Genomic DNA, 8,835 nt, shown 5'->3' with positions numbered 1-8,835 from the left:
TCAACTCAGTCCTTAGGACTCTAAGAGCATAGAATGAAAACCATTTTGAAATCTCATTTTGTTCTTCCCCTTATAGCACCTGAATCACCTTGGATTATTTGGAGTGTCTAAGAGAGCCCTGGTGGTGTAGGGTTCATGAGGTGAGCTGCTAACTGGCAAGCTCAGCAGTTCAAAATCACCAACCACTCTTAAGAGAGAAAGACCGGGCTTCCTACTCTCATGAAGAGTTACCACCTCGGAAACCCACAGGGGCAGTTCTACCCTGTCCTATAGGGTCGCTGTGCATTAGTATCAACTCGCTGGCAGTGGGTTTGGTAAGTTGTTATGCAGCCAATTAAAGGAGCCCTGACGTTGTGATGATTTGAGCCCACTCAGGAGGAAGACTTGCTCCCTCAAAGATAACAGCGTAACCCCTCTCTCCACAATGAGAAAGTCCTCTCTGTCACATGTGGTCACCATGCATAGAAAATCAACCGGAGGGCACCTAATCACAACACACCTTGACATCTTCCCTCAGTACCTGCCCTGCTTCAGGGGCTCTGCCATGGAAGAATTCTCTGGAAGCGATTTTAAAAGCTCTGCCCATAGCCTAGTTCGGGACTGGCCAAGCCTGAGGTCAGAAGGCTCTTGGGAACATGGTCAGTGCTGGGGTTGAGGGCTGGAGTCCATTTAGCAATCAGCCCCTGACTGTTGGCTGAGTTCAGCACCATGCCAAGGATGGTGGTGGGCCCAAGGAGTGTAGCACCTTGGTTTTAGTCAGGCTGGGGGAAAGTTACTTGTGATAAATCAGAGCTCCTGAGAGGCTGGGTCAAATGTCGGGGAGGGCAAGACTCCAGAGCAGGTGGCCTTGGTTCCCAGCCTGGTTTTGCCCGCCATTCACTGTATATACTTCGCAAAGCATCTCACCTCTGTGGGTTCTGCTTTCCTCAGCCATGTAACCAACCAACCAACCAACGAATCAAGCAAACAAACAAACAAACAACTTCACTGCTGTCGAATTCATTCCGACTCACAGCGACCCTATAGGACAGGATAGCACTACCCCTGTGGGTTTTGGAGACTGGAACTCTTTATGGGAGTAGAAAGTCTCACCTTTGTCCCACAGAGTGGCTGGTAGTTTTAAACTGCTGACCCTGTGGTTAGCAACCCAACATGCCACCAGGCCTCCTTTGGGTGCTAATTATAGAGCGTTCAAAGATTTTGATATGAAGGAACCTTGGTGGCACAGTAGTGAAGCAATTGACTGCTAACCAAAAGGTTGGTGGTTCGAACCTACCAGCTGCTCTACAGGAGGCAGATGCAGCAGGTTGCTTCTGTAAAGATGGATATCTTTGGAAGCCCTATGGGGCAGTTCTAGCCTGTCCTATAGGATCACTCTGAGAAAGGATTGACTCACTGACAATGGGCTAGCACAGTGGTTCTCAACCTTCCTAATGCCATGACCTTTTCATAAAGTTCCTCATGTTGTGGTGACCCCCAACCATAAAATTATTGTTGTTGCTATTTCATAATTGTAATTTTGCTACTATTATGAATTGGGCGACCCCTATGAAAGGGTCATTTGACCCCCAAAGGGGTTGCGACTCACAGGTTGAGAACCGCTGGGCGAGCATGTATAGTCATTCTGCCTCTTAATATTAACTATTACCACCTCGACCACCACAACCACAACTACTATTATACTCTGTGATGTTAAATAGAGCTGATGGAGATAAAATTGGGGATAAGGTAAACTGGAGTAATCAGAGAAGGCTTCCTGGAGGAAGGGGTTTTAGGAGGAGGCCTGGGGAGGAATCAGGCATTGAAGGGTAGGTGGGAGGATATAAATTTTTGTACCAGAGGCCAGACTGGGTGAGATCAGATTTTTCAAGATGGTGGCCAGCCATCTCTCTCAACACATAGACTGTTTACCACACAATCTAGACACTCGTCCCACCACAAGGAGGGATCTGGTTCCCTTCTATTTGAAGATGAGTAAGCTGGTGTCTGTTTACAATGCAAGTGATGCTGATGGCCAGGCCATGCAGTTGCTGCCTTATTCACTTGTACTTGAGCCTTGAGCTGCCTTGTAAGACATCCAATGATCCTGCGGTCACTATGCTGCTGCAAAGAAGAAGCTCGAGGTACATAGAGAGACCACATGTAGATACGCAGCTGACAGTCATCCCAGTCTAGGTGGGCAGGAGGGAGGAAGATATATGAATGAAGAAACCCTCATGATGCAACTATCACATCACTATCACATATGAAAATCTGTTCTTCCCACAGTTCTTCAACGAATCAGCCCAGTTATCAAGCCACCTCAGTCTATGTGTTTTCCCAGCTGAGACTACACGCTGGACCCTGTATGAATTGCTGACCCATGGAATCTGTCAGCATGAGAAACTGACTGGTGTTTTAAGTCACTGCATTTGAGGGGAATTTGTTACTTGACAGTAATACCCGAGGCCTCAGGTAAAAGGGCAGAGCTGAGGGAAGAAGCAGCACAAGACAAGTCACTGTTCAGTGAGAAATCTGGGGGATACAAAATAGGGGACTGTGGGTCTGAGGCCTACTCTTTCCCTTCTCAGAGTTGATAACACGATGGTAGCAAACCAAACCATACCAAAGAAACTCACTGCCATCTAATTGATTCCAACTCATAGTGAGCCTGTAGTGCAGAGTAGAACTGCCTCTGTGGGTTTCTGGGGCTGTAAATCTTTAGGGGAGCATAAAACCTCATCTTTCTCCTGTGGAGAGGTTGGTGGGTTTGAACTACTTGCCTGGTGGTAGCAGTAACCCATTATATCACTGAAGCTCCTTAATAATGATGAAAAGTGTTAGCTACTCAGAGACTGGCAAAGGGAAATGAGGTGGTTGTGGGGGAAGGTCATATGCGCAGGCATTCCCTCCCCTGAGGGCAATCAGTTGCCAGACTGCTGTCTCATCCCACCACAGGGGTGGGCCTGCTCCCTGCCTCTGGGGACAATGGACAGGCTCCTCTAGGTGGAGTTTTCACCCTACTGATAATGGTTCCTATGGAGACCCAGAGACCACCCCCTAGACTAGTCCCTCATTACTGTGTAACCTATAGTGTAACCCCTTCCTGTGACATATGTCTCTACCTGTAATTAGTGGGCTGGCATGCCCCCAAAAGGTATATAGGCATGGGTCAGCATTATAGATCTCTCTGACCCCTCACTCTGACTCTCTCTGGCCTCTTTCTCTGGCTCCCCTCTCCTCTCCAGTCCTCTCTCCCTTGTTCCCTTGCCCTCCTTCCCTTCCCCCTCTCTCCATGTGGACCACCAAGCTAGGCTGAGGTGAGCAATGCTACCATGTAATGTGCCTGACTGCATTATTGTAACATCTCTCATGCTCTCGATGACTTTAATATAATACTTATATATCTCACCCATACAATTGTGCATTACTGAACCCGTAGGTAGTAGCAGCGGGTGGGGGCTGGCCCCTCAACCCCCCCCCCATTATCACACTTAACTTAATACTACATATGGCACCCATCGCGTGGCAATAAGTTATATATCCCATGTAACAATTGTATGGCCCCACCGGAATGTAGAGTGAATCTGATCATTGTGTGAAGTAAGGATCCGGTGTGAGGATTGGAAGATAAGTAGTGGAAATAGTGAATGAGTATTTTAAAGAGGACAATGGGGCAAGGTAAAAGTAACTGTGAAACTTATGGTAGTACGCTCATCTACTTACTGAAAAGACAGGGTGCAAAAGTAATGAAGAAAAAGATGCAATGTTTTCTAAAAGTAGCAAAAAGGTATAATCCATGGTTCCTGGAGGAAGGAACTTTTGATCTAGAGACCTGGGAAAAGGTGACTGAAAACTTAAAGGAAGCACACAGAGATGGAGAGAGTGTCCCTATGGAGACGTGGTCTCTGTGGCTTCAAGTTAAAATGGTTTTAAAACTTTTACAGGAGGAAGAGAATAAGGATTATCAGTTTAGTGAAAAGTCTTGTGTGAGCTATCCTAATCTAGAAAAGCAAGCTAAAGTGTCTATGAATGAGCATGAATTAGGCGATGAAATTTTAGGAGAAACAGAAAAAGCAGGGATTGATTTATTTTCTAAGGCCTCTGATTCTAAAAGAAACCTCAAGGCCAAAGCCTATATGCTCTCGGGGACTGCAGCCCCCAAAGAGTTAAAGGTGATAAAATACGAGAGGCAGGTTTCCAAAACCCAAAGCGAGGCTATTAAACAACCCCAGGAAGCTCCTTTGCTCTCAAAGGTAGGGAAAGCAGAGAAACAGAACCAGCAGAGTAGTAACGAACGTCTAAGTTACGCAAACTTAAATCAGGTGAGAAGCACTCAGAATGGGTCTCAGACAGATAAGATTTTAGGCAGAGCTGAAAAAAATAAAACTGAGTCAGAAGGGGAAATAGTAAAAGCATCTGCTCCCCTGCTGGAATTTAGTGTAAGAAAGACCAGAGATTGTAAAACAATCAAGCAAGCCAGTGCTAGAGGTAGAGAGATTAGCTCCAAAGAAATGCAAACTAGGAGAGCTGACTCAGAAGTAGTTAGAGAAGTGCAAATAGAGAGATTTAAACTAGAAAGTGAGGCTCCAAAAATGAGAAGCAAAGAGTTAGGGAACAGAAAAGCACCTTTGCTCTCACGGGTGGAGAAGAGTATATAGCTCAAGAAGCAGATTTAGAATTCAAAATAGCTTATCCCTTTAGAATTATATACAGGGAGCCTGAGGAGCAGCAACCAGAAGGGAATCAAGAAAGGCGTTATACTGCCTTTCCCTTTAAATTGCTAAAAGATCTCAAGCAGGCAGTCAATGATTATGGCCAGACTCACATTTTGTAATTAGCATGATAAAGGCTCTAGCAGGGTCCGAGAGCTGGACCCCTACAGACTGGAGAGCTTTAGCGAAAATATGTATTTCCTCTTCAAAATATTTGCAATATCTTATGCTGTGGAAGGAAGCAGTCTGGCAAGAGCACTCAAAAATGCTGAGGATGGGATAGATATAGGAATTCATCAATTGCTAGGGGATGAGAAGTATATCACAGTTGAATCCCAACTATAGTTCACAGAACAGGCAATAGGACAGATACGTGAAGTTTGCTTAAGTGCCTGGGAAAAGATAATTCCATCAGAAGAAAGAAAGCCGAGTTACACGGCTATAAAACAATGGGGTGAAGAGCCTTATGCTGACTTTGTGTCCCGACTGGAAGATGCTATTTCCAAGTGTGTAAAGAATGTCCAGGCAGTAAGAGACCTAGTGCTTAAGCTATCTTATAATTTTGCTAATAAGCACTGTAAAAATGCCTTGCGTCCCTACAGGGAACATGGCACACTGATAGATTATCTCAGGATATGCAGGAATGTGGAGACAGAGAATTACAAAGCCAACCTCATGGCAGCTGCATTGGCGAATTATATCAGACCTGGAATAAAGTGCTTTAGTTGTGGAAATACAGGTCATCTTCAAAGAGAGTGTAGGAAAAGCAAACTGCGGCCTGAGCCAGAGCATGGGCCAGGGCCACCTAATTCGTGTTTAAAAGGACCTAAACTTTGTCCACGCTGTAGAAAGGGAGCTCATTGGGCGAGTCAATGTCGTTCCAAATTCAACAAAAAAGGACTGCCATTAGCAAAGAGTTCCCTACAGGAAAATAGAGGAAGGAGCTTGATACAGACCCTGCCCAGCAGAGCTCAGAAAGCAAGGCTTCTGCCTAACCCAGCAAAAGAATCTTTGAATGGCAGAAATCACTCAATCTCACGGCAGGAGACCAGACCTAGCCAAACTTGCAGAAACCCACCCTGTTCTTGCAGTTGGTTTGAGTAACCAAGGAATGGCTCAGAAGCCCTTGCAGCAACCTGTTGATTCTAAAAGGCAGGAGACCCTTATTGAAAGAGTAATACAGTTTTTATCAAAAAGTTCTAACCAAAATAGTCAAGGGATTAAAATTGATACTGGAGTTGATCAGAATTATGAGAAAAAAACAAAAGCTGTGATTAAATCAGAAATTATTAAGAGTGGTAATTGGGGTCCACTACCTAAAAGAACTGAAAAATGTTAATTAGAAAAGTCCAACATAAATTCTCAAGGTGTTGCTGGAATTATTGATCAGGATTATGGAGACATTAAGGCAATAATAAATTCTGATATACCATGGTTTATACAGAAGGAAGATTTCTTAAGCTAATTTTTACTTTCTTGCATTCCTAGAATAAAAATGTATGCCTATCTGGAAAGAGTAATTAAGAATTCTGACCACTCTTTAAATAAAGGGGTCTTCTGGAATGCTGTTGTGAGGAAACAACAGTGCCCCCACATGGAATTAGAAATGGAAGGGGAAAAATTTTCAAACTCCGGATATGGAGACATTTCCTTAGGGCATTCAGGAGGGCCTAAGACCTTCCCACTAACTTGCCCTAAATCCAGCTTGGAAGGAATGAGTGAAGTTAACCAAGAGAGACTATTTCAATATTGTAAAATCATACAGTGTAAGAAGCCTGAAGGGCAAAGCAGCTTAATTGAGCCTGTAACTTTACTGGTAAACTTGGAGAAAAAATGTCTGTTCAGTAAACTGCTTCAAGAACAGCTGAACAAATTTATTAAAAACTTTTTCAGTCTTTCAAAGTATGGTAAGCTGCCTAGTAGTTTTACTGGTTCAAGACCAAGCAAGGTAACTGAGTTTCCAAGGCTGTCATCTTGTCAGACGCAGCCAGCCACAGCTTTCTCCTGCAGAACAGCTGGGGGGTTCCAACTGCCGACCTTTCACTTAGCAGCCAAGCCCTTGCTGATTTTCATAGGAGTCTGGAAATCAGTTTCATTACCTGTTAGTCACACCTCCTCTGTGAATCGGCACAGCCTGGCGAGCTCAGAAGGATAAAAATCTTCCTTCCTGAGGTAGCTGAGTTGTTTTCCCCTGAGGAAATGTTCAGAAAAAAGGTTTCCTTTAAAAAATCAGAACATTCTTGAAGGGAAATTTCCTGCCAAAACATTTGTTTGCTTGACACTGAGACAAATGAAGCAGCCCCCTCACTTCCCCCTTAGATCCTCTTTCTCATCATGACTGCTCTGCTCAGCTACAAGGCTCCAGGTCCTGGGAGCAAGGGTGCCCTTCCATTCGGAGACCTCACAGGGCTCCACAGTGAGACAGGGAAAGACCTGGAAACTTGAGCATCCTGAAACGGGGCCTGCATGGCAATTTCATCCCTCATCAGGCTCATCGTTTCTCTCATTTTTTGTAAGATCATTGAGCCCTTGGAATCCTGAGGTGTTCTCTCAAAGGAAGCCATCCTCCTCCCATGAATCCAAGAGAGATCGCTTGATTATTGTCTTCTACCAAGAATACCAGCAACCAATTGCCATTGAGTCAACTCGAACTCATGGAGACCCCAAGTATGTTAGAGAAGTCCAGTCCCTAGAATTTTCCATGGCTGGGTGGTTTTTTTCAGAGGCAGATCACCAAGTCCTTCTTGGAAGGCACCTTTGGGTAAACTCAAACCTTTAACCCTTAGTTCACAGCCTAGCTCATGAACAATACCATCCAAGGGCAGTACAGTTACTTGCAAATGGTCACCTGCAGTAGATGAACCAAGGCCAAGTGACTGCCTGAGAAACGTCAACCAGAGGAAAACAGAGTGAACCTCAGGGTTCTTGGGAAGAGGGCCAAAGAGAGAAAAAGGAGAACACAGCTTTCTCAGGACATCAGAAAGGAGAGGACTCCAAATTGTGCGTGCCATAAAACAATCCCAAGCATGGGTGAGCAACTGACCCCACCCAAACCCAGGGGGCTGGATTCTGTAGCCAAGTGTTGAACACCAGGTATGGATATGATAGAGCCGGTAGTCGTCCAGGGAAAGAAACTGTTTGCCCACTGACTGGTAGTTTTACTGGATTTGAACAACCAGGGCTCTGCTGCCTCTTCTGGCCTGAAATATAATAGCAGCCATAGCCACCCAGCACTTCAATGGGAAGACCTCCAAGGGGAGAGCTAACCACCCAAATCATTTGGGAGGTCATTTTAGGCTTGTCCAGTAGGTCTTTGGCTGTGTCTATTATATGAAAGATGGTGCTTTTTTAGCACTGGAAAAGGTTTGTTTTATTTTATTTTTGATCTCTGGCATTAACATTGTATTGTTTGGTTTCCTATGTCTCTATTTTCATCTTTCTAGATAAGTCCATATCAATATGTGTATAATTCACCAAAGTAAAATTAGGTTACTGCTCAATAGGTAGTTTCCACAAAGTTTCTGGGCAGATCTGCTAAATAAGTGAGCTGCCTGGACATGCAGAATTGCTGGGTGAAGTGGACTGTCTTCCTGAGGAAACATCAAGCCTGCCAGTAAAGACATTGAAGCATTTGACGGTAGCTCTGCCCGAGAGCAGTAACCTGAAATGCCCATTTGCACTGCAGAAGTTCAGAAAACAAGAATTTGGCACCAAATAAGTGCTAGTAGCCATGGCTTATTTCTGAAATAAATAAGAAGGGGGTTGGAGGGACTGACCCCTCGTTCACATGTGTGAGGCTCAAAGCATTCACAGGAGGGTCTGCATGGTCGAGAACATAGAAATGAGCTAAGCCAGGGTTATGCCTTGGTGCTGGGAATGGACCCCATAGGACTTTCAGTTCTATGAGGCTTCCTTTTGCTTTCACACACCATGAAGGTGATGGAAAACCTTGCTCGGTATCATTTGTTTTTGTTTGGAGGGGGGGGGTAATCAATTTATTGGGCTCATACATTTCATCACAACACATAGATTAATTGTGTAAAGCACATCTATACATTTGTTGCCCTCATCATTCCCAAAATTCGCTTTCCTCTTGGGTTCCGGAATCAGCTCATTTTCCTTTTTTCCCCTCCCCCTCCCT

This window comes from Echinops telfairi, unplaced genomic scaffold (genome assembly GCF_000313985.2).
Source record: "Echinops telfairi isolate 266 unplaced genomic scaffold, ASM31398v2 ScPeMD7_655;HRSCAF=1070, whole genome shotgun sequence".
NCBI lineage: Eukaryota > Metazoa > Chordata > Mammalia > Afrosoricida > Tenrecidae > Echinops > Echinops telfairi.
The sequence above is the reverse complement of the archived record's forward strand: the minus strand, read 5'-3'. Positions refer to the sequence as shown.